Source organism: Jaculus jaculus, chromosome 1 (genome assembly GCF_020740685.1).
Source record: "Jaculus jaculus isolate mJacJac1 chromosome 1, mJacJac1.mat.Y.cur, whole genome shotgun sequence".
Classification (NCBI taxonomy): Eukaryota; Metazoa; Chordata; class Mammalia; order Rodentia; family Dipodidae; genus Jaculus; species Jaculus jaculus.
Genome location: NC_059102.1, coordinates 106,701,884 through 106,725,188, shown reverse-complemented (window position 1 = coordinate 106,725,188; position 23,305 = coordinate 106,701,884). Strand labels below are relative to the sequence as shown.

General features: G+C 45.9%; 1 protein-coding gene across 1 annotated transcript in view; it reads left to right on the top strand.

Annotated features, from left to right (window-relative positions):
• Positions 1-4,134: 4,134 nt before the first annotated feature.
• Positions 4,135-23,305, top strand: part of Fbxo10 (F-box protein 10) — a 92,681-nt gene continuing 73,510 nt past the window's right edge. Inside the window, exon 1 of the mRNA XM_045152533.1 lies at positions 4,135-4,166. The gene's annotated coding sequence lies outside the window, so the exon portion shown is untranslated. The remainder of the gene's footprint in view (positions 4,167-23,305) is intronic.

Sequence of the window (23,305 nt, the reverse complement as noted above, 5' to 3'; positions counted from 1 at the left end):
CCAGACTGCTGGTTTCAGACAATGGTGCACTTCTCAAAGGATTAAACATGTGACAGCTTTGCCAGTCATCAATAGTAAACTAAATCATCGAGCTTTTTGTAGTGTGTTTATCCTGTTCTGATCTGACTTGACCTAACTGTGGCCACTCTACTTTGAGGCCTTCTGTATAGATTTCTGTCTTAAAATTAATTATTGTGGGCTGGAGAGATGGCTTAGCGGTTAAGGCGCTTGCCTGCAAAGCCAGAGGACCTGGTTCAATTCCCCAAAATCCATGTAAACCAGATGCACAACATGGCGCATGCATCAGGAGTTCATTTGCAGTAGCTGGAAGCCCTGGTGCACCCATTCTCTCTCTCTCTCCCTCTTTCCTTCTCTCAAATAATAAATAAAAATAAAATATTTTTTAAAAGTAATTATTGTAGGGACTGGAGAGATGGCTCAGTGATTAAAATTAATTGTTGTTTATAAGTTTAGGGGTTTGTTTTGTTTTGTTTTTTTTTTTGAGGCAGGATCTTACTCCAGTCCAGGCTGACCTGAAATTTGCTATGAAGTCCCAGGCTGGCCTTGAACTCCCAACGATCCTCCTATCTCAGCCTCTAAGTGCTGGGATTAAAGGTATGCACAACCATGCCCAGCAAGTTTAGGTGTTTTTCCTTTTTCTCTAGATGCTTTGTTTTTGAATTTATATAGAAGACAGTTAAGGGCCAGAGGTGTAGGTTAGTAGTAGAACACTTGCCTAGCATACAGAAGGCCATGGGTTCAATCCTACCACTGCGAAAGACAAAACCAACTCAGCAGCTACATGGTTACTGGGCTCGCTCACTCACTCAAATCAAATTTATCATATAGTAATAATAAATACATATATATTATGAATATGTTTATGAATACACATATTTATATGCAGTGGAGGGGGGGAGAGGTGGGCAATCAGAGTCTTGCTGCTGCAAATGACAGATTCTGGCTTTATGTGGGTGGCCAGGGAATTGATCCCAGACTAGCAAGCTTTGCAAACAGTGTCTTTAAATCCATTTTAATAGAATTCATTGTCTAGGACCAAAAGTTGACAGGTCATTGGGACCATGGGGCTCAGCTATTTCAAACTTGAATCAAGTGTAGTAAGTTAATAAGTTCTTTTCTCAACATTCTTGGTAAGCTATGTTTCTGTACCTGACAGTTATTTTTGAGTGGAGAGAATATGTGCATGTTTATGTATGAACATGCCAGGCCTCTGGCTGCTGCAAATAAACCTCCAGATGCATGTGCCACTTTGTGCATCTGACTTTACCTGAGTACTTGGGAATTGATCCCAGGCTTGCAGGCTTGCAAGCCAGTGCCTTTAACCATGGAACCATCACCCCAGTACCCCACTGCTTTTTGTTTGGTTTGGTTTTGTTTTTCAAGGTAGGATCTCACTCTAGCCCAGGTTGACTTGGAACTCACTCTGAGGATGGCCTCAAACCTCGATCCTCCTACCTTTGCCTCCCAAGTGCTGGGACTAAAGGTGTGCACCACAACTCCAATTGCTTGTTTTGTTTTGTTTTGTTTTGAGGCAGGGCGTCACTCTAGCCCTGGCTGCCTTGAACTCACTCTGTAGCCTCTGGCTGGCCTGGAACTCCTGCTGATGCTCCTAGGTTAGTCTCAGGAGTGCTGAGACTACTCCCATCGACTTTCTTCTTCTTCTTCTTCTTCGGTTTTTCAAGGTAGGTTTTCACTTTAGCTTAGGCTGACCTGGAATTGACTCAGTAGTCTCAGGGTGGCCTTGAACACATGGCGATCCTCCTACCTCTACCTCCCAAGTGCTGGGATTAAAGGTGTGTGCCACCATGCCCAGCTCTCCCAATGACGTTTTACATCACTGTACTTGATGCACAGACATCTCAAATCTAACAGGTACCAAACTGACTTCTTGATCTCCTTCCACCACCAAATATGTTTTCCTTAGAATAGTTCCATCCCAATAAATACACTTCCATGGGTAGTGTGACTCGGTTAAGCTAGGAGTTTTGGAATTTCCCCTAGTTTTCCACTCAAGCTGTATTTGACATTACCTCATCTATCTCAAATCCTTTCCTCTCCATCTCGACTATCATTACTCTAGCCCGAGTCTTGTTAACCAGGCTGTTTCCACTCTTAATTCTTGTCTCTTCTGCACAGCGGAGCCATATCAAATCGCTCACATCCACCACTCCTTCAGGGGCTTTCTTTTACGTAAAACTGTAAAATAGTTGCCATGACCTACTGAATACTGCATGATCTGGCCCTCATCTACCCCTCTGACCTCACTAAGAAACCAGACATTTTCCAAGAAACCAGACGTATCTCCAAGAAGCTATCTTCTCGCCTCTGGCCCAAGAGCGTTGGCACACGTTTAGTCCCCGTGCCCCTCTTCTGTAAGGCTCCCCTCCCATTCTCTGACCGCCCTCCCTCAAGCCCCTAGGGTTTAGCTCCGGGCTCTGTTTCATGTCCTTGACTTTAACTACGTGTCGCATTAAATAGTGTTTCTCGTTTACCTTCTGCATCAGAGAATCTCAGAACAAGAACCACCACAACTTTCTTCCCTTCTGCCCATAACTAGTCACAACCAGCGAGCGCACGCCATTGACCATCATCCACCGTGCACTATGCCAAGCGCTGTACGTACAGCATCGGATCCCACCACCTTCCGGCTTCTGGGTCAGTAGTGTTCAAAAAGATAAAAAGAAGAAATGCACTTAGTTTCTGCGTGCACATCTGCCAAGGTTTGCTCCAGAAACCGCCCGCGACGCCGTGCGGTCACCGGTGCGGGCGAGCACCGGCGGAGCCCCCGGCACGCCTCCCCGCAGCTTCCGCCCCCTCGTGCTGGGTCCGCCCCGCCCTCCCCTCGGGTCTCCCTCGGGCTCCCGCGCGCCCGGGCGGCGGTCTGAGCGCGGATCCCCGCGGCTCCCGCGCCGCCCGCCCCGCCCCGCCCCGCGCGGAAGGGCCCGCAGCTGTCCCCGGGCTGCGCTCCGCCCGCCCCTGCCCCGCGCCGCGGTTCTCCCGCTGCGCTGCGGCTCCGGCGGCGGGGCGGCTTCCGGGGCTCCGCGGAGGGCTCCCCGCGAGGTAAGGCGCGCCGGGACGGAGGGCGGGCTCGGGGCTGCCACACCCCTCACCCCCCACCCCCGCACCCCGGGACCTGGGACGCTCTGCTCCGTCCCGGCGCCGGAGGAGCGTGTGCCCCAGCGGCAGGACCCCGCGGCCGGGCGGGCGGGCGGGCGGGCGGGCTGCCGCTTGGAAGCGCTGTGCCTCGGTTTCCCCGCCTGGAACATCGCGGAGCCGGGACACACGCTTCCCCACGCTTAGGCGCCTCCCGGGGTGCGGGAGAAGGGCGAGAGAGACGCGATTTCCGGGCTGTGCCCTTCACGTAGGATGCAGGAGCGAGCCTGCTTCTCAGTGTCCTGCATGTCGCGGAGACCCGGGTTCTCGGTCTTCGGAGGGAGAGGGTCGGTCTCCGTCCGCCCTGGCCCGCTCTTGCGACTACTTTAAAGAAGATCTCCGGAGTCGGTCCGCGCTGGGCCGAAGTCTTATTTCGGCCGCTTACTTACTAGCCATGCAACGTTGAGCCCCGTCGGTTTTCTGCGTCCGACAAAGGTGACACTGGTACTTCGATCCTAAATTGCCATGAGGATTAAGTGTTTGGCACTGTGGAGGGCACCGAGAGCTCCTTAGCAGTGTCATTAATATAAGCATGATTAAAATAGTAAGCTAGAAGAGAGGGCTCCAAGACAGGTGTCTTTATTAGAGTAATCACACTATGTTTGAGGTCCTAAAAACATTGTCATTTTGGTTTGCAGAAACCTTTTCCCTTTCCCGGGCCCCCTTTGCCTTCTGTTTTACATTGGCATATGAACCTGTTGTTCCTCCCAATGAGTCAGACAGGACGGGACGTTCATTTACTTGACAGATGGCTATCAGATTCCCTTTTTGTGTGTGTGCTGCCACAAAAAAAAAAAAAAAAAAAAAAAGCACAGTTCAGTGGTTGACTGTCAGTTGGAAGATGCCTAAGAAACCGTATAATCCAGTTGTCTCCTGCACAAAGAGGAACTGGACCCAGAATGAGGCCAGGGCTTTGATTTTCTTCTCAGGCTTCAACGGAGTGTTGGCACCAGGTTGGAATGAATGCGCACTTTACCAGGCACCGTGACAAGGTAATTCCCCCATGTTCTGACTTACTTGTTCCCTTATCCAGCAGCAATTATGGAATGCCCACTACCTGTTTGTACAGCTTGCTAGGGGCTGGAGATAGAACTGGGAACCAGACGGGGGTGTCCGCCCAGTGGAGCTGATTCCATTACTAGCTATGTTAGTTGGAGGTTGTATAAAAAACTATGCGCGCTGGTTCTCAGTATGTTTAATAATAACAGTAAGTTTGAGCTCCCAGGAAACTTGCCACATAGCAGCCGGTCCCAAGGGATCCAAGCACACAAGAGAGGTTAGAATTGTTTCAGGATCACTCACAGTGGTCCAGTGAGGTGGTGGAAGCCCCAGGGAGATTTTAGAGACTGGAGAAAAATGATGCCTTGTGAACACTTAGGAAAGGATTTACTTCTGGCCTAAAACACTTGGATTCCTTTGTCTTTCTGGTTTCTGGCCTCTTACTGTTTTTGGATCTCTAAGAAGAGCAGCCCTCACCAGAGTGCCCTCATTTCGATTTCTATGAGTATCAGGGGAATTGCATTTTCATGATAGCACAAATAGCTATGAAGTAATGTGTGGTCAACCAGTCACTCATTCACCAAAAGTTTCTGCTCTCTGGTGATCGTTTGCCTTCAGGTTTGGTTTGGTTTGGTTTTCGATTGTAGTGGAGAAATATTCTCTCACTTCTTTTCCCTTTCTTCCTTCCTATCATTCTTTCCCTTAGTATACATGGAGTGGTGGTGGGGCCAAGAGAAGTGGAATAAGGAGAACAGATAAAATAGAGCTAGGCTCTGGCTTTAGAGACTACAGAATCCTTTTTTTTTTTTTTTTGTCCCAAGTGATTGTCTTATTATTTATTTTCTTTTTTGTTTTTCTTTTCAGCACTAGGATATAAAACCGAGGGCATTACCACATACAAAGGGCAGATCAGTAAGCCTCTGATAAGATGTAGATGGGGTGTCAGCCAGATCTCTCAGAGGCAAGAAGGGACAGTGTCCTCTGGAACCAAGAACACCTCACCTGCTTTTCAAAGGATTTGTGACAGACACTTGTTCTTTTAATGGGCCTCAACCCCAGAGGAATAACAGATGACATGGTAGCATTTACTCTTTCAGTTTACTTTAATGAATGAGACTTCTCTTGCGTTAACTGTCATGGGCTTTGTTTGAACCAGGTGCTAAACTCCCTCATAACCTTCTTTCTATTAGCTTGGTGATTTATTGTTAAGCTTCCCACTGCTCTGAAATATTGGGTACTGTATACATACTCATAGAGATGCGATTTAAATATAGTCTTTTTCAGCTTAGATGTTTAACCTGTATATCTTACTCCACAAGTTGGGCTGTAACGTAGTCACACATTTTTGTTTTTTCAAGCAGACTCCCAAGTCATCTAATGCCCTCATTAGTGAGAATCCCCAGCTGTATGGAGGCTTAAGCAGCCAATAGGTACCCGTCATGCTCTTTGTGTCCAGAGGAGAGAGAATGCTGAGCAGTGTATCCATTGCTATCTGGAACACAGCTACATGGTATCACTCCTGAAGAGCTGTCTTGCATGGTCCAAGCATGTGGTCACTGCTGCTCAACACCCTTTTTGGGCCAGATCCATGCCAGCATGATCCCTGCTTGAACTCCCATGTTAAGAGCTGTTTTTTTAAATTTAATTTTATTTTTATTTATGTATTTATTTATTTGAGAGCGACACAGAGAGAAAGAGGCAGATAGAGAGAGAATGGGCACGCCAGGATCTCCAGCCGCTGCAACCGAACTCCAGATGCATGTGCTCCCTTGTGCATCTGGCTTACATGGGTCCTGGAGAATTGAGCCTTGAACTGGGGTCCTTAGGTTTCACAGGCAAGCGCTTACCACTGAGCCATCTCTCCAGCCCAAGAGGTTTTTTTTAGTTTATGCATACATGCTTAGCTATGCTTTCCAGAACCTCACATACCCAGCCTTGTGTTGAGCTTGACACTAGGCAGGGTTCTTTAGTCTTCTGGGATTTCTCCAAACCACCCAAGAGATCTCCCTATTTCCATACCTCTTTTGAGCACTTGAAAGCTCCATCCCTTTCCTTATCAAGTTCCTTTAGTGAATTGGCTCCACCTCCTCTCCTGCCTCATTCGACCAGGTGCTGGGGTTCCTGGTGTGAGCCACCATGCCTAGCTTCTAAGTTACTTCCTTCCGGCAATATATGAGTTCTGCTACTTCTCATCCTTGGGAAATACTCTGTCTGTTTTTGATTTTTAGCTACTCTTGTGCGTATGTTATGATATCACTTGTTGCTTGAACGTCGTTTTTATTAATTATTAAGTTTATTTAGGGAGACACCACAAATTCTGGGGTTAACTTAAGTGAAGTTGGAATTTAGGAAGTGTTGCAGTAAGGTTCTCATTGCTAGAATAAATCACCTGACCAAGAGCAACTTATGGGGAAAAAAAGGTTTATTTTGGCTTACAGACTCCAGGGGAAGCTCGATGGCAGGGGAAAACAATGGCATGAGCAGAGGGTGGGCATCACCTCCTGGCCAACATCAGGTGGACAACAGCAACAAGAGAGTGTGCCAAACACTGGCACGGGGAAACTGGCTATAATACCCACAAGCTCACACACAACAATACACTGCCTCCAAGAGGTGTTAATTCCCAAATACCTATCAGCTAGGATCCTAGCATTCAGATCACCTAAGTTTATGGAGAGCACCTGAATCAAACCACCACATTCTGTCCCTGGCCCCCATAAACTGATAACCATACATGATATAAAATGCAATGCATTCATCCAACTTTAAAAGTCCCTATAATTTTTATCAGTCTCAATGATGTTCAAACATCCCCATAATCAAAGTTTTTTTAACTGAGCCATAATACCAAAAAATCCCCCACCCAAAGCCCATAATCGCACATAATAAACACATTTGCAAAAGATGGCATTGGACTTAGCAAAGAAATATTCAACCAATACAAGATTTAAACAGGGCAAACATCAAATTCTGTAACTCCAAGTCTAACAGCTCTAGTCAGTGTCAAATCTCCAAGTCCAATAATTCTAACCAGCAACAAGTTTCTGGAGTTCCAATTCTGCCCCTCCAGCTAGGCTACTCACAGTCCTGGAAAACTTAGTAGCTGTCTCGTGGTCCCAGCATCTCCACTGGGTCTCCACTGCAACCCACAGTCCATCCTCATGGCTCCGTTGGTCTCCATGCAGGCATCCAGCAAACCTGCTACACACTGCCCATGGCTATTTCCAAAATACAAGAGCATGTTGCAAATTCAATGACCCTCTCTTTTTTAATATTTTATTTTTATTTATTTGGTAGAGAAAGACGGAGGGAGGGAGGTAGGGGGAAAGAGAGAGAGAGAAAGAGAGAGAGAGAGAGAGAGAAAGGGCACACAAGGGCCTCCAGCCACTGCAAATGAACTCCAGGTGTGTGTGCCCCCTTGTGCATCTGGCTAATATGGGTCCTGGGAAATTGAACCTGGGTCCTTTGCCTTTGCAGGCAAACGCCTAAGCCACTAAGCCATCCCTCCAGCCCCAATGACCCTCTCTTTATATTCCATAATGCCAGGCAGGGGTCTGTTTAATATTTATTTATTTAATAGAGAGAAGGAGAATGGGCACACCAGGGCCTCTAGCCACTGCAGCATCCAGACACATGGGCTACCTTGTGCATCTGGCTTTATGTGGGTACAGGAGAATCAAGCCCAGGCTCTTAGGGTGTGCAGACAAGCACCTTAACCACTGAGCCATCTCTCCAACCCTCGAATGTCTTTTGAGCACTTTACTTTGTAGTCAGTTGGATGGCATACCACACATAAGCAAGGAAACTATGCTCAGTCCATTCAGGTAGAGCTATTTCAGGACTAGAGCTAGTCACAACTGCTAGAAAAGTTGGAAGAGGAAAGTGAGAGAAACAAACTCTCGTCTTGCTGCTGTAGTTGGTACAGAGGTGTAACTAGCGTCCGTGGCTGTCATTTTCCACCACTCATGTTTGTTTCTTCGCCTTTGTTGCATGGGTGTTTGGTAGAACTCATTGATGAAACTTTCTAGGCCTGAGGGTTTGATTTCTTTTGTAATATTTAAGTGTTTTATTTACTTATTTGAGAAAGAAAGAGAGAGAAAGAGGCAGACGGAGTGCGGGCTTCCTGCCACACTGCAAAGGAACTCCAACCCCATGCGCTACTTTGTGCATCTGGCTTCACATGGGTACTGGGGAATCAAACCCAGGCCATCAGGCTTTGCAAATAAATGCCTTTAACTGCTCAGCCATCTCTCCAGCTCTGTAATTTTTTTTTTTTCAAGGTAGTCTCTCACTGTAGCCCAGACTGACCTAGAATTCACTATGTTGTTTCTTACTTCTTAGAGTGGATGTTTAGTTCATTAATTTTTGTCCTTTTTATTTTATTTTTGTGTGTGTGCATGTATGTTGGGATTTATTTTGTTTTGTTTTGTCTTGTTTTTCAAGGTAGGGTCGCATTCTCACCCAGACTGACCTGAATTTCACTATGTAGTCTCAAGGTGGCCTCGAACTCACAGTGTTCCTCCTACCTCTGCCTCCCAGGTGCTGAGATTAAAAGGTGTGCACCACCACACCTGGCTTAAAAGAGCTTCTATGTCCTGTCTTCCACGTGCATGCGTAACTACTCCAGCCTCTTATTTTTTTTTGTTTATTTGAGAAAGAGGATGAGTGAGAGAGAGAGAAAACAGGTGCGCCCGGGCCTCCAGCCACTGTAATGAACTACAGATGCACGTGCCACCTGTGCATCTGATTTATGTGGGTCCTGGGGAATCAAACCTGGGTCTTTGGCTTGCAGGCAAACACCTTAACCACTAAGCTGTGTCTCCAACCTCTTTTTTTATTTTATTAAAAAAAGTTATTTATTTATTTGAGAAAGAGACATAGAGAGGGGGAGAGAGAGAGAGAGAGAATGAGAATGGACATGCCAGGGCATCCAGCCATTGCAAATGAACTCCAGATGCATGCATCGCCTTGTTCGTCTAGTTTTCGTGGGTCCTTGGGAATTGAACCTGGGTCCTTTGGCTTTGTAGGCAAGCACCTTAACTGCTAAGCCATCTCTCCAGCCCTCTAGCCTTTTCTTAGATATAAATTTCCCTTAAATAAACCTTATAATTTATAATTTCTTCCTAAATGAATTTAGTAAGTCATAATTGAAAAATATCCAAATGCTGGCAATGTAGATCAGTGGTAGGTATTTACTTAGTATGCACAAGTCCCTAAATTCAATCTCCAATCACACACACGCATGCACACAAAGTTCATGTAGAGTTCAGATTATAGGAGAATGGAGCAGGCCCATCCCAAGTAGCTGAAACATGAGATGAGAAAAGACCTACAGGCTCCAGCTGCTGAGAGCCTCAGAACCTTCCCCTTTGATTCTGGGGGGCCCAGCCATAAGAAAAGATCCTGTCACTAGGAGACCACATACATACCTGCCAGGAGCTTTCCCTTATTTGTGCCTCAGTCCAAAGCTCCTCTAGAACTTGATGTTCAGAACTTGGGCAGTGCCCACCTGGGTGGGTTTCTATTGTTATCAGTGCTGTTCTCACATCCTATTCTGAATGACAGAACTTACTCTCTTAGCCATTTGATGGTCAGGAGCCACCACCACCTTGGTTGGCTCAGTTAAGTGAGCTAAGAATTCTTCACACCCACTGCATGTCCTCATAATGAATTGTTTGCATGGGAAGCCAATGAGGTGGTCAGTCAGCTCTACACCCTATAACTTAACTGATGGACATGACTCTTCCCCACGCCTCTGCCAGGATGCAGATAGGCTGGAGAGATGGCTTAGCAGTTAAGCGCTTGCCTGTGAAGCCTAAGGACCCCAGTTCGAGGCTCGATTCCCTAGGACCCACATTAGCCAGATGCACAAGGTGTCGCAGGTGTCTGGAATTCGTTTGCAGTGGCTGGAAGCCCTGACATGCCCATTCTCTCTTTCTTTCTCTCTACCTCTTTCTCTCTCTGTCTGTCGCTCTCGAATAAATAAATAAACAAGATGTGACGCAGAGTAAGAGGGAGGGAATTTGGTTTAGAGTAAGGAAAGTCTTAGGAGAGGGGAACACCTCACCATTTATTGTGTGTGTTACTGTCAGGCTCAGTGTTAATTGGTTCCAGCCATCCTCTCTTTCATCCACCTAAGTACTCCCTAAGGTACTATTACCTCCATTTTTATAGATGAGAAAGCACAGCCAGGGACCATCTGACTCCCTTGAATGTGTAATGTCACCAGCAAAGTAGCAATCACCTGGTGTGGAATTGCCTCAAGCTGAGAGTGATTAAAGAGAAGAACCTGGCTGGGCGTGGTGGCACACACCTTTAGTCTCAGCACTTGGGAGGCAGAGGTAGGAGGATTGTCAAGAGTTCGAGGCCCCCCTTAGAATACAGAGTGAATTCCAGGCCAGTCTGAGCTAGAGCAAGAAACAAACAAACGTAAGAGAAGAACCTGGAACTGTTTGTGACTGGGCAGGAGGTGGAGGTGATGGAAAGATGACCCTGATCCGATAGTTCCCTCTGTAGACCAGGCCACCTGGGTAGCCATGAGGAAATGTCTAGGTGGTTTGGGATCCAGTTGCAGGGTAACGGACTGCTGGATTTTCATGGATTCTGACTTGAGGTCCTAAGTCTTTGGGCCACGGTTCCTCACAGAACACTGTCAGTCCAACTCAGACATTTGTGATGCTCTAGTGAATAGTAATTATAAGACCCACTTCACCTTTCTCGTGATCTGTGACTGTAAACATCAGTGATGATGTGACCAGGGATCCTGTGCCATCACCACACTAGGAACACCAACTTTCCAAGAAAGGACCTAGAGGGCCCTGGGTTATGCTGCAGAGGTTTTGGACTGAGTCCAATTAGGAACCCCGCTGTGTGGCTTGGCATCCAGGAGCAAGCTGAGGAACTGTTGACTGCTAGACACTGGGGCTGAGACTTAGGGTGGATAGAACTGTATGCTAAAATGATGTGGACACAGCAGCTGTATCAGTTACTTTCTCATTACTGCAACAACATATCCGATGGGTATTAATGGCAGAGGAGGCATGGCAAGCAGCCTGTGTCACATCTTCACATCAGCAGGGAAGAAGTGAGAGCAAGAGTGGCAAGTGGGGCTGGCCTATGAAACCTCAAGGCCTGTCCCAGGTTGACACACTTCCTCCAGCAAGGGTTCCACAGCCTTCCCAAACAATGCTACTTTGCTGGGGATCCAGTGTCCAAACACACGGGCCTATGGGGGATGGTATTTTTACCTTCAAACTACCAGAGCACCTGAATATAGTAAGCCCTCAAAACCCCTTCCCCACCCCTCCAGGTCGCCCATTATTATTTAAAATATTTTTAATTTAATTTTATTTATTTTGAGAGAGGGGGGACAGATAGAGGGAGAATGAGTACGCCAGGGCCTCCAGACACTATAAACAAACTCCAAATGTATGTGCCCCCTTATGCATCTGGCTTACGTGGATACTAGGGAGTCAAACCTAGGACTTTAGGTTTCACAGGCAAACACCTTAACCACTAAACCATTTCTCCAGTCCCCATTATTTTTTTAGAATAATTTTAATTACTTAATTAATTTACTTACTTGCAAGCAGAGAGAGATAGAGAGAAGAGACACAGACAAATAGAATAGGTGTTCCAGGGCCTCCAGCCACTGCAAACAACTATCCAGATGCATGTGCCACTTTGTACATCTGGCTTTATGTGGGTACTGGGAAATCAAACTCAGGTCATTAGACTTTGTAGGCAAGCGCCTTAACCACTAAGCCATCTCTCCAGCCCACCCATTATTTTTGCATGACTTTGGGAATCAGGCCTTAGTATTCCCTGTTGCATGCCCCCTCCTAGGTGAATCTTAGTGAACAAATACTAAGCTTACAGAGGAGAGGACAGGTGTTCTTTTTACCCCTTAAAGCTCCTGAATTGTATCAGCACACAGCGTTCCCTAGGTTTATGACGTCTAAGTTCAAAGCTGAAAATAGGAAGCAAATTTTTATTTACTGGGCTGAAGGGAACTGAAACTTAAAGAAACAAGGAAAAGCCCAGCTGAGATATCTGTCCCCTTCAGAGTTCAGAGTTTTGGACTTTGTTTCATTTCCAAAGTAGGTGGATATATGTAGGTTCAGGCAGGTATGCAGGGCTCTTGGTGGTTAGTATTTACTCTCTCTAGCGTTTTAGAACAGACCCAAATTAAAATTCATAAAAGTAGTAAAATCTATTTTGGTTTGAAGGTTTGAAATCATTAGCCCATTACACTTCCTCATTGGGACCATTTGTACTTAGTTAACTGCTACTTTATGTGCATCACAGTGTGGGGGGAAATCTGTTTTTTCAACCCTGTGTCAATACTTAGTAGGCTTCTAATCTGTCCTGGATCTTCTCCCCCACTCTTTTTGTTCTTTTCAAGGCAGAGTCTCATTCTAGCATAGGCTGCCTGAAACTCACTTTGTAGCTCCAGGCTGGCCTTGAACTCACAGTGGTTCTCCTACCTCAGCCTCCTGAGTGAAGTGCTGGAATTAAAGGCATGTGCTTCCAGGCCCTGTTTCCTGTTACTTAAAAAAAAAAAAATTAGAGCCAGGCGTGGTGGTGCACACCTTTAATCCCAGCACTGGGGAGGCAGAGGTAGGAGGATTGCCTTGCATTCAAGGCCACCCTGAGAATAGAGTGAATTCCAAGTTAGCCTGGGCTAGAGTGAGCAGGTTAGCCGGAGCCAGAGTGAGACCCTACCTCAAAAAAAAAAAAAAAAAAAAAGAACTGGGTGTGGCATACACCTTTAATCTCAGCACTCAGGAGGCTGAGGAGGATCGCCATGAGTTCGAGGCCACCGTGAGAATACATAGTGAATCCCAGGTCAGCCTGGGCTAGAGTGAAACCCTACCTCGAAAAACAAAAACAAATTAGGGCTGGAGAGATGGTTCAGTGGTTAACGGCACTTTCCTGCAAAGCCTTACTGCCTGAGTTCAGTTCCCCACTACCCCCATGTAAAGTCAGCTGCACCAAATGGCTTGTGTGTCAGATTCATTTGAAGGAGGCCCTGGCACACCTATGTTCTCTGTCTCTTTCTGTCTGCTTCTCTCTTTCCTTCTCTCTCTCTCAAATAAATAAATTTGTAATTGTTTATTTGAATGTGTGTGTTTATGGGCACACATATGTGGTGCATGCACTACTTTGCATCTGGCCTGATGTGAGTGCTGGGGAATCAAACCTGGATCAACAGGCTTTGCAACTAAGTATCTTTAACCACCTAGCCATCTCCTCAGCCCTTTCCCTTTTTAAAAGTCTTTTTAAAATATATTAAATTGCTGGGCGTGGTGGCTCACGCCTTTAATCCCAGCACTCGGGAGGCACAGGTAGGAGGATCGCTGTGAGTTCGAGGCCACCCTGAAACTACATAGTGAATTCCAGGTCAGCCTGAGCCAGAGTGAGACCCTACCTCAAAAAATCAAACAAACAAACTATATATATATATATATATATATATATATATATATATATTAAATTTTTAAAAATTTTATTTATTTGAGAGAGAAAGAGAGAGAGAGGGACAGAGAGAGAGAATGGGCACACCAGGGCCTCCAGCCACTGCAAACAAACTCTAGATGCATGCGCCACCTTGTGCATCAGGCTTATGAAGTCCTTTGTCTTTACAGGCAAACGCCTTAACTGCTCAGCCATCTCTCCAGCCCCTAAAATATATTTTTCTTTATTTATTTGTAAACAGCGAGAGAGACTGTGTGTGAATATGGGCACGCCAGGGCCTCTAGCCACTGCAAACAAACTCCAGATGCATGTGCTGCTCTGTGCATCTGGCTTACGTGGGTACTGGGGAATTGAACTCAGGTCATTAAGCTTTGGCAAGCAAGTGCCTTAACCACTTAGCCATCTCTCCAGCCCCCTTTTAAAAATCACCTCTAGTCTCCCATCACTTTGATACTTAGATGGTCTCCCATAAATAGAAAGCAAATTTTGTTTTTGTTTTTGAGTTTTTGAAACAGGGTCTTGCTATGCAGTCTAGGCTGGCCTCGGACTCTCGCTCCTTTTTCTCTCTGCCTCTCAAATGTTGGGATTCCAAGTATACACTACCATGCCCCACGGTTTTCTTTTATTTGTTTTTAAATTTTGTTTTTTTTTTTGTTTTTTTTTTTTTTTTGGTTTTTCGAGGTAGGGTTTCACTCTAGTCTAGGCTGACCTGGCATTCACTCTGTATTCTCAGGGTGGCCTTGAACTCATGGCGTTCCTCCTAACTCTGCCTCGCAAGTGCTGGGATTAAAGGCGTGCGCCACCACGCCCGGCTGTTTTTAAAATTTCATTATCTGACCATGGGCATGAAGGCAAACAAAGTTCAGTCACTTGTGGTGAGATGGAGGCAGAGAGAGCCCACGCTAGCTCGTGAAGCCCATTAACTCCTCCTTGGCTGAGTCATTTTACCGTGACCCGTAGAACCCTTTGGGCAGGCGCTCAGGGCAGCTCCCACTGCCCCCATATTAACTAGCAGCGCTTGACTTGGCTGAGAACATCTGTGTGAACCAGCTGGCCTTTCTGGTTGACCCCTTCAAACTCGCAGAGATGCAGCCAGGCTGAACTAAGAACTGTGTCCTGAGCCTGCCTGGGGGCTTCCCCGCCGGGCTTTTGCTGGTGCCGGCTCTTCTGCCTGCAGTCCTGTTAACTGCCTGCCTCAGTCCTTACCTATGTCTCAGGTACTCACCCGTCCATGAGGTCAGGCTGCGTTTAGCGCTTCTGTTCCTCCCCTCCCTGGCAGTGACTTAGGGCAAGCCTGTGGTCGTTTAAGTTCTCTCAGGCTGAGTCCTTCTGTATGGAAGATGAAAACGATACCATTTTCGGTTGTTGCTTCTTAGAGTACACACACGTTCCCTGATCATGTTCAAATGCCATTTCTGACCCAGTCGGTGTGGGACGGTGCACAAGATTTGGTGTTCTTAATGAACTTCTAGATCCCGGGAAACCATTTTTTGAGTCGCAGTGCTTTGACTAGATGTTGAGAGAAGAAGCTGAAGTAATACATGAAAAAGTCACTTTTTGGGCTAGGAAGCTGGCTCAGCGTTAACCACTGATTAGAAACTTACTTGTGAAGCCTGCCAGCCCGGGTGTGACTGCCCACTTCCCGAGTAAAGCCAGATACACAAAGTGGCAGCATGAGGCCCTGATGTGCCCACTCTCACTATTTCTTCTCTCTCAAATAAATAAATAAAAACATTTAAAAAGTAAATAGTGGCTTGAGTGATGGCTTGGCGGTCGAGGCGCTTGCCTGCAATGCCTAAGGACTCAGGTTTGATTCCCCAGGACCCGCGTAAAGCCAAGATGGCACATGCATCTGGAGCTCATTTGCAGGGGCTGGAGGCCCAGCAGGCCTTATTCTTTCTCCTTCTCTCTCTACCTGCCTCTTTCTTTATCATTCATACAAAATAAAATATTTTTTAAAGTGGATAAAAAGTCACTTGTTTTGAGATATATGTAGCCTAGGTTGACCTAAAATAAAATAATAATGGCCTAAAAATCCTTCTGCCTTAGCCCTCTGTTGGGATTGATTGCAGGATGTGCTATCATTCCAACACATGTTTATTTTTTTAAATATTTTTTTTTCTAAATGGCTCTCCTCATTTCTTTTTCTTAAATATTTTATTTTAATTTATTTGACAGAGAAAGAGGAAGAGAGAGAACTAGAGAGAATAGGCACACCAGGGCTTCCAGCCACTGCAAACAAACTCCAGACACGTGCACCCTCTTGTGCATCTGGCTAATATGGGTCCTGGGGAATTGAACCTGGGTCCTTAGGCTTTGCAGGCAAGTGCCTTAACCTGTAAGCCATCTCTCCAGCCCCACAAGCAGTATTCTTTTTTAAAAAAATATTTTTATTTTTATTTATTTATTTATTTGACACAGAGAGAGAATGAGAATGAATGAATGGGTGCGCCAGGACCTCCAGCCACTGCAAACAAACTCCAGATGTGTGTGCCCCCTTGTGCACCTGGCTAATGTGGGTCCTGAGGAATCGAACCTGGGTCCTTTGGCTTTACAGGCAAACACCTTAACTGCTAAGCCATCCCTCCAGCCCCAAAAATATTTATTTATTTATTTATTTGCAAGCAGAGAGAGAGAGAGCAAGCAAGAGAGTGAGAATAGGTACACCAGGGTCTCTTACCACTGCAAACAACTCTAGACACATGTGCCACTTTGTGCATCTGGCTTTACATGGGTAGTCGAACCTAAGCAGCAGGCTTTGTAAGCAAACCTTTAACTGCTGAACCATCTCCCTAGCTCATGTTTATTCTTTTTTAAAATTTTTATATAGTTATTGATTTATTGACTGATTGATAGAGAAAGAGAATTGGCATGCCAGGGCTGCAGCCACTACAATCAAACTCCAGGCACTTGTACCACCTAGTGGGCATATGCGACCTTGTGCTTGCCTCACCTTTGTGCATCTGGCTTACATGGGATCTGGAGAGTTGAACATGGGTCCTTAGGCCTCGCAGTCAAGCGCCTTAACTGCTAAGCCATCACTCCAGCCTCATGTTTATTGAAACAAGGGTTTTCCTTCACCATGGCACTAAGTGTTTTTCTCCTGGGACTTGGTTTCATTTTGGTTCTGTTGTTCTTGGGATTGGTTTGGTTTGGTTTAGTTGTGAAGGTTTCTTGTTATTACTGTGTTTTGGTGACATATCTTTGTGTCCTACCAGATTAGAGAGCAGGGTCTTCATCTGCTTTCCCACTGAGTCATGATGCTTGCCACGTGGTCGTAGACACCCGGCATGTTGAATCCATAGCTTATTTCCTTATTCCACAGATCTGTATGAAGTAGGCTGGTCTGTGGCTAATGATTTGAATAGTCTCAGATGTGATGATTCATTCATTCAGTGTTGAGCACCCATTATGGGCTAGGCATAGTTCTAGACAGATGACAAAGCAATAGTACAAAGTTTCTGCCCTTAAGGAGAAAATGGGAGAGAGAAAGAGAGGAAGGGAGGAAGGGCTGAGAATGTGTCTAACTCAGTCTCCTCAAAGTCGGTTTCAGGCATGACGTCAGCTGGTCTCTCTGGGTCTGCATGTATTGTCTTATCTATCCATACGGTTTGTCCCAGTGATGCAACTCAGTATTTCCTCATATCCCCTTGGCATACCCAACAAGTCCACTTGCATTTGCAAAACCATTCATGAGCTGCGAAGATCATTCATGAGCTGCGAAGATGTTACCAGTGGTTTTATGGGGGAGCAAAGAGAGGGCTTCATGTTAGGCTCCACAACCAAACTTAAAAGTGTGTGTCTCTTAAGACCCCCTTTGAGTTCTGATAATACGGGGGGCTCCCCTGCTGACATCTGTCTTACCTGTCCATTCTGTTCAGCAAAGCAGACCACCCAGAGAACTAACTCACTTTTCTCAGAAGCAGTGAGAGAGTAGGGAGCAAATCCAAATAAGATAGACGGCTTTTATCTCTGGTTCTGCCATGTGGGAAGTTCAGTAGTATTCTACAGGTGTGACACCCACTTTCTCCTCTAAGTACCCTGCACAGATGCTGGACTGGCTGAGCACTTGGTCCCCAGACCTTTGTGTCTGTTTGCATTCTGCCACTGATGAGTTCATCTTATGCCAGAGCTTGAAATGTCTTTCCGGTCTTTGTTCAAATGTCACTTCCCCAGAGACCTTCCTTGACAGCCCATCTAAAGTGGCCCAAACACAGGTCCACATACACAAGCCTGCTTCATTTCTCTTACAGCGTAGACGTGCTCATTTGCCTAATTTATTGTCTGCCGCTAAAGATAGGAACTTTGCTGCTTCTCAGTCCTTGGACTAATACCTGGCAAACATAGGCAATCAACATATACTTGTGGAATTAATGACATCTTTCTTTAAAAGTTTTCAAAATCTCCACGCATTATGATACGGGAACATAGGCTGAAGAACTGGCCTCAAGCCATTGTGCGGGGAAGCAGGAGTGTTTGCTGAGACCTAAGTTATGTGTGGCTCCCCTCCCAAGAGGGGTCCCTGCTTCTTCCACCAAAGCTGGGGACAACCAGGTGACCTGCAGCCAGTGGGAGGGGAGGAGGGAGGCACACAGAGACCCTGAGATCACTCTTGGGAGCATATTAAAAATGGAAGCTGGAAGCCTACCTCAGAATCAACTATCCCACGCCTTGTTTTTCCAGCTCTTTACAGGCGTCACACCCCAGGTGCACAGACCCTGGGGACACAGACTCAAAGGCCCCAGTGACAAGAAGGAAAGGCAAAACTTGAATGCATTTTTTTTTAAAGTGTTACCTGGTTCTAGAAATCCCCGTTGCTACATGGATCACTGTGGATTCATGTGAAGATGGCATAAATAAAGCCAGATAGAGCAACAGGGAATGTGGCCATGGAGTCAAAGGAAAATCTCGTCCCAGCTCAGAGGGGAGTCCAAGGGAAGAATTACTGGCCTCATTCTAGATTCAGAGTCCTGGGGTTGGTTTGGAGGAAGAATGGAAACTAGTTGCTAGGCTCTTCTTTCCCTGGGAAGCTAGTTGATTCCCCTTGCAGGGACACTTCTTAGACCCCCCCCCCATACACACCCCAATCCAAAGCCTCAGTGGTTTCTGCGTCAGCAGTGGCCTTTGTTTTCTATTGCTGTAATAAAATAATCGAGACCAGGTAACTTAAACACTACAGGTTTATTTGCCTCATGTCTAAGAGCATGGTAGACACAATGGGATGTGTTTATAATCCAAACTACTAGGGAAGCTGAAGCAGCAGGATTAATTGAGCCTAAGAGTTCAATGCCAGCCTGGGCAACATAGCATAATCTTGTCTCAAAAAAAAAAAAAAAAAAATCGGGCTGGAGAGGTGGCTTAGCAGTTAAACACTTGCCTGTGAAGCTTAAGGACCCTGGTTCGAGGCTCGCTTCCCCAGGTCCCACGTTAGCCAGATGCACAAGGGGGCGCACACGTCTGGAGTTCGTTTGCAGTGGCTGGAAGCCCTGGCGCGCCCATTCTCTCTCTCTCTATCTGCCTCTTTCTCTCTCTGTCACTCTCAAATCAATAAATAAAAATGAACAAAAATAAATAAATAAATAAATCCAAAAGCAATACTAGCGTCTTCAGCATCTATGAAGACCTTCTTGCTGTATCACATGACGAGACGGCTAGTGTGCTAGCCACTGTGGAGGGCCTCCTCTCATGACCTCATCAAATCGTAATTGCCTCCCACATGCCATCAGCCCCTCCCCCCGTGCCATTAACGTATGGCTTTGGGGATTAAGTTTCCAACATGTAGATTCTAAAGAACATGTTCAAATCATAACAGATGGCTTTGCTCAAACTTTCCCCAGATAGCCCACATCCTGAGGAAAAGAAATTAACAATATTTGTAAGATTTTAAATTTCTTTGTAACATTTTGTTGTTGCTGCTGCTGTTGTTTTGAGGTGGGGTCTCACTCTAGCTCAGGCTGACCTGGAATTCACTGTGTAGTCTGAGGATGGCCTCGAACTCATAGCAATCTTCCTACCTCTGCCTCCCAAGTGCTGGGATTAAAGTCATGCGCCACCACACAGATGAGAATTTTACATTTCTGACTTCACTGTCCAACCAAACATACCTTTACTGGATGGCTCTCCTTAAATATTGCTCTGGGGGCTAGAGAGAGAGTTCAGCGGTTAAGGCACTTGCCTGCAAAACCTAACAACCGGGTTTGATTCCCCAGGACCCATGTAAAGCCAGATGCATAAAGTGATGCATGCATCTGGAGTACGTTTGCCATGCCTGGAGGCCCTGGTGTGCTCATTCTCTCTCTCTCTCTCTCTCTGTCTTTCCCTGCTTGCAAATAAATAAAAGTATTTAAACAAAACAAAACAAAACAAAACATTGCTGTGGCCAAGCGTGGTGGTGCACGCCTTTAATCCCAGCACTTGGGAAACAGAGGTAAAAGGATTGCCATGAGTTCAAAGCCACCCCTGAGATAGTGAATTCCAGGTCAGTCTGGGCTAGAGCTAGACCCTACCCCTAAAACCACATAAGCAAAAAAATGATTGCTATTCCTCCTGAGAAACCTGCAATAAGCAGAGTTGCAGCGTGAGTCTGTCACTCAAGACCTTTACCGATATGAAGCAAACATAAAAGGTAGAACTGCAGTGACTCTGGGGTAACGGAACTGAGAACAACTGGAGAAGTCGCGGTTAAAGGCACTTGCTTGCAAAGCTGCCAGTCTGGGTTCAATTCCCCAGGACCTATGTGAAGCCATTGGATCTGGAGTTCATTTGCAGTAGCTAGACACACTGTTGTGCCCATTCTCATTCTTCCTCTCTCTCTGCAAATAAAAAGAATTTTTTTAAAGCTAGATACCAGCTCAGTTCGGGAGAACACTGACATCGCTGTGGAACTGTGGAAGGTCAAGGTGTCCAGAATCTTCATTAGAGGACCCTTTAGAGTTTCACATGCTTGTAGTTGGAACTGAGCAGGTTTTCTCTCTCTCTGTCTCTCTGTCTCTTTTGGTTTCTTGAGATAGGGTTTTGCCCTAGTCCAGGCTGACCTGGAATTCACTATGAAGTCTCAAGGTGGTCTTGAGTTCTTGGTGGTCCTCCTACCTCTGCCTCCCAAGTGCTGGGATTAAAGGTGTGTGTCACCATGCCCGGCAAGGTTTGTGTTTTTTTTTTTTTAATTTTTTTTGTTCATTTTTATTTATTTATTTGAGAGTGACAGACAGAAAGAGGCAGATAGAGAAAGGGAATGGGCGCACCAGGGCCTCCAGCCACTGCAAACAAACTCCAGATGCATGTGCCCCCTCGTGCATCTGGCTAATGTGGGTCCTGGGGAATCGAGCCTCGAACCAGGGTTCTTAGGCTTCACAGGCAAGCGCTTAACTGCTAAGCCATGTTTTTTTTAAAAAAATACTTTTAGTTACTTATTTGAGAGAGAAAGAGAAAGTATGGAGCCTTCCTGCACATGAACTACAGACATATGCTTCACCTTGTGCATGTGGTTTATTGTAGGAACTAGGGAATCGAATTCAGGCTGTTAGGCTTTGCAAGCAGCTTTTTAGCCACTAAACTATCTCCCCAGTCCAGGTTCTCCTCACTCCCAGCCAGTGGGTGCTTTTAAGTGGGTGAGAGGGGAACAGAACTACTGGCCCATCTCCTTGCACTTGAGTTAGATTGACTTTCAGGGGTCATGGAGGTCAGCCTGATACTAACTGTTGACAAGCTTGAACCAGTTTAGAGAAAAATCAAGGCACGGTGGTTTGGTCCATTCTCGTGTTCGCCATCCAGACACAGTGACCAGGGCTTGGGGGAAGTGTGCTGTGATACCCCAGTCTAATGAGGAATGTTTCCAGGGACAACCTGTCCTCAGGTGTTCACCATCACTCTGGAATTGGAGAGGTGTGCTGTGCAGGGTAGCCCTACATTCCTAAGATAATTGGATGCCTAACACCCAGTATAGCGTCTGCTCCTGCCATTCCATGTGTGTGACCTTTTGGTGCCTGTGGCCTCTTCCAGGAGTCCCAGGAACACAGGCAGGAGACCACTATGGGCAGGGATTACTGGCCCTCGAAGGACATGGCCTCTTGAGACAATGGCAACACACTGTCTTTTGTTAAGACAGCCTCATGTAGCCAAGGATAACCTTGAACTCCTAATCCTCCTGCCTCCACCTCTTGAGTGTTGAGATTACAGGCTTGTACCACCGTGCCTGACAGGAATTTTACTCCTTAATTCCTTGTTCCCCTTAGGACTATAAGAGTTTCTAGGGACTGGAAGGATGGCTTGGCAGTTAAAGTGCTTGCCTGCGAAGCCTAAGGACCCAGATTCGATTCCCTAGTGTCCATGTAAGCCAGATGCACATGGTGGCACATGCATCTTGAGTTCGTTTGCAATGGCTGGAGGCCCTGATGCACCCATATATTCCCTCTGTCTCTCTCTCTCTCAAATAAATAAATACAATTAAAAAAAGAAAAAGAAATTCTAGGTCAATGAGCAGTCTCATGGGAGGACACTCAAAGCTGTGTTTGTATAGTAAACTTATAGCAGGTTAAGAAAAGACTAATTGTTCACCTAAAAATTAAGGCAGGGGATTTGATGGAGAATTACCTCTACTAATTCATACTTGAAACTAATGTTAGTAAGCTTATGTCTTGTGCTAGCTTCTAGATGAGTTTTGCTATATTCTCTATAACTGAATTGTGGCCTAGGGCATACTTTATTTTATTTTTACTTTTTGGTTTTTCAAGGTAGTATCTTGCTTTAGTCCAGGCTGACCTGGAATCCACTGTGTAGTCTCAGGGTGGTCTTGAACTCACAGTGATCCTCTTACCTCTGCCTCCTGAGTGCTAGGATTAAAGACATGTGCCACCTTGCCCAGTGCCTAGAGCATTCTTTGTTAACGGGCTGCTGTAGTGACCATGAGAAGCCCAGCAGGGACAGAACTTGGCATTGCTAGATGCTGTGGGACGTCACCAGAGCACACACAGGTTGGCTGGATCAGACACTGGTAGGTAGTACAATAGCCTCAAGTTAGCAGTGAGGGAAGCTGTAGTTAGCAGAGTTGGTGGTTATAGTTTGAACAGTTGTGATTTTTGGTTGTCTTTTCCATCCCTCCTAAGAACTGAAATACTAGTAACAACAAATAGCCACTTAGAAGCCTCTTAACGGGAAGGCTGTATAGATTACGGTTAGTTCATTCACTTTTGAACACCTGTCACCTGCCCTCCCATGGATAAAACATTTGGAAAGTATGTTATTTTTTTAATATTTATTTTTATTTATTTATTTGAGAGGGAGAAAGAGGCAAATAGAAAGAGAAAGAATGATTGCACCTGGGCTTTCAGCCACTGCAAACGAACTCCAGAAGCATGCACCACCTTGAGCATCTGGCTTATGTGGGTCTTGGGGAATTGAACCAGGGTCCTTTGGCTTTGCAGGCAAGCACCTTAACCACTAAGCCATCTGTCCAGCCCGAAAGTGTATTATTTTTTAAGCATATGTGTATGTGGCATGGTGAGCATGTGGAAGTTAGAGAACAGCGTTGAGGTGTCTATGCTCCACCTTCTTTGAGACAGGATCTCTTGCCACCACAAATAAATTTCCAGACTGCAAACAAATGTTAGACAAGCTGGCCCATGAGCTTCAGATTCTCCATTGTCAAAGTTGCATCAGA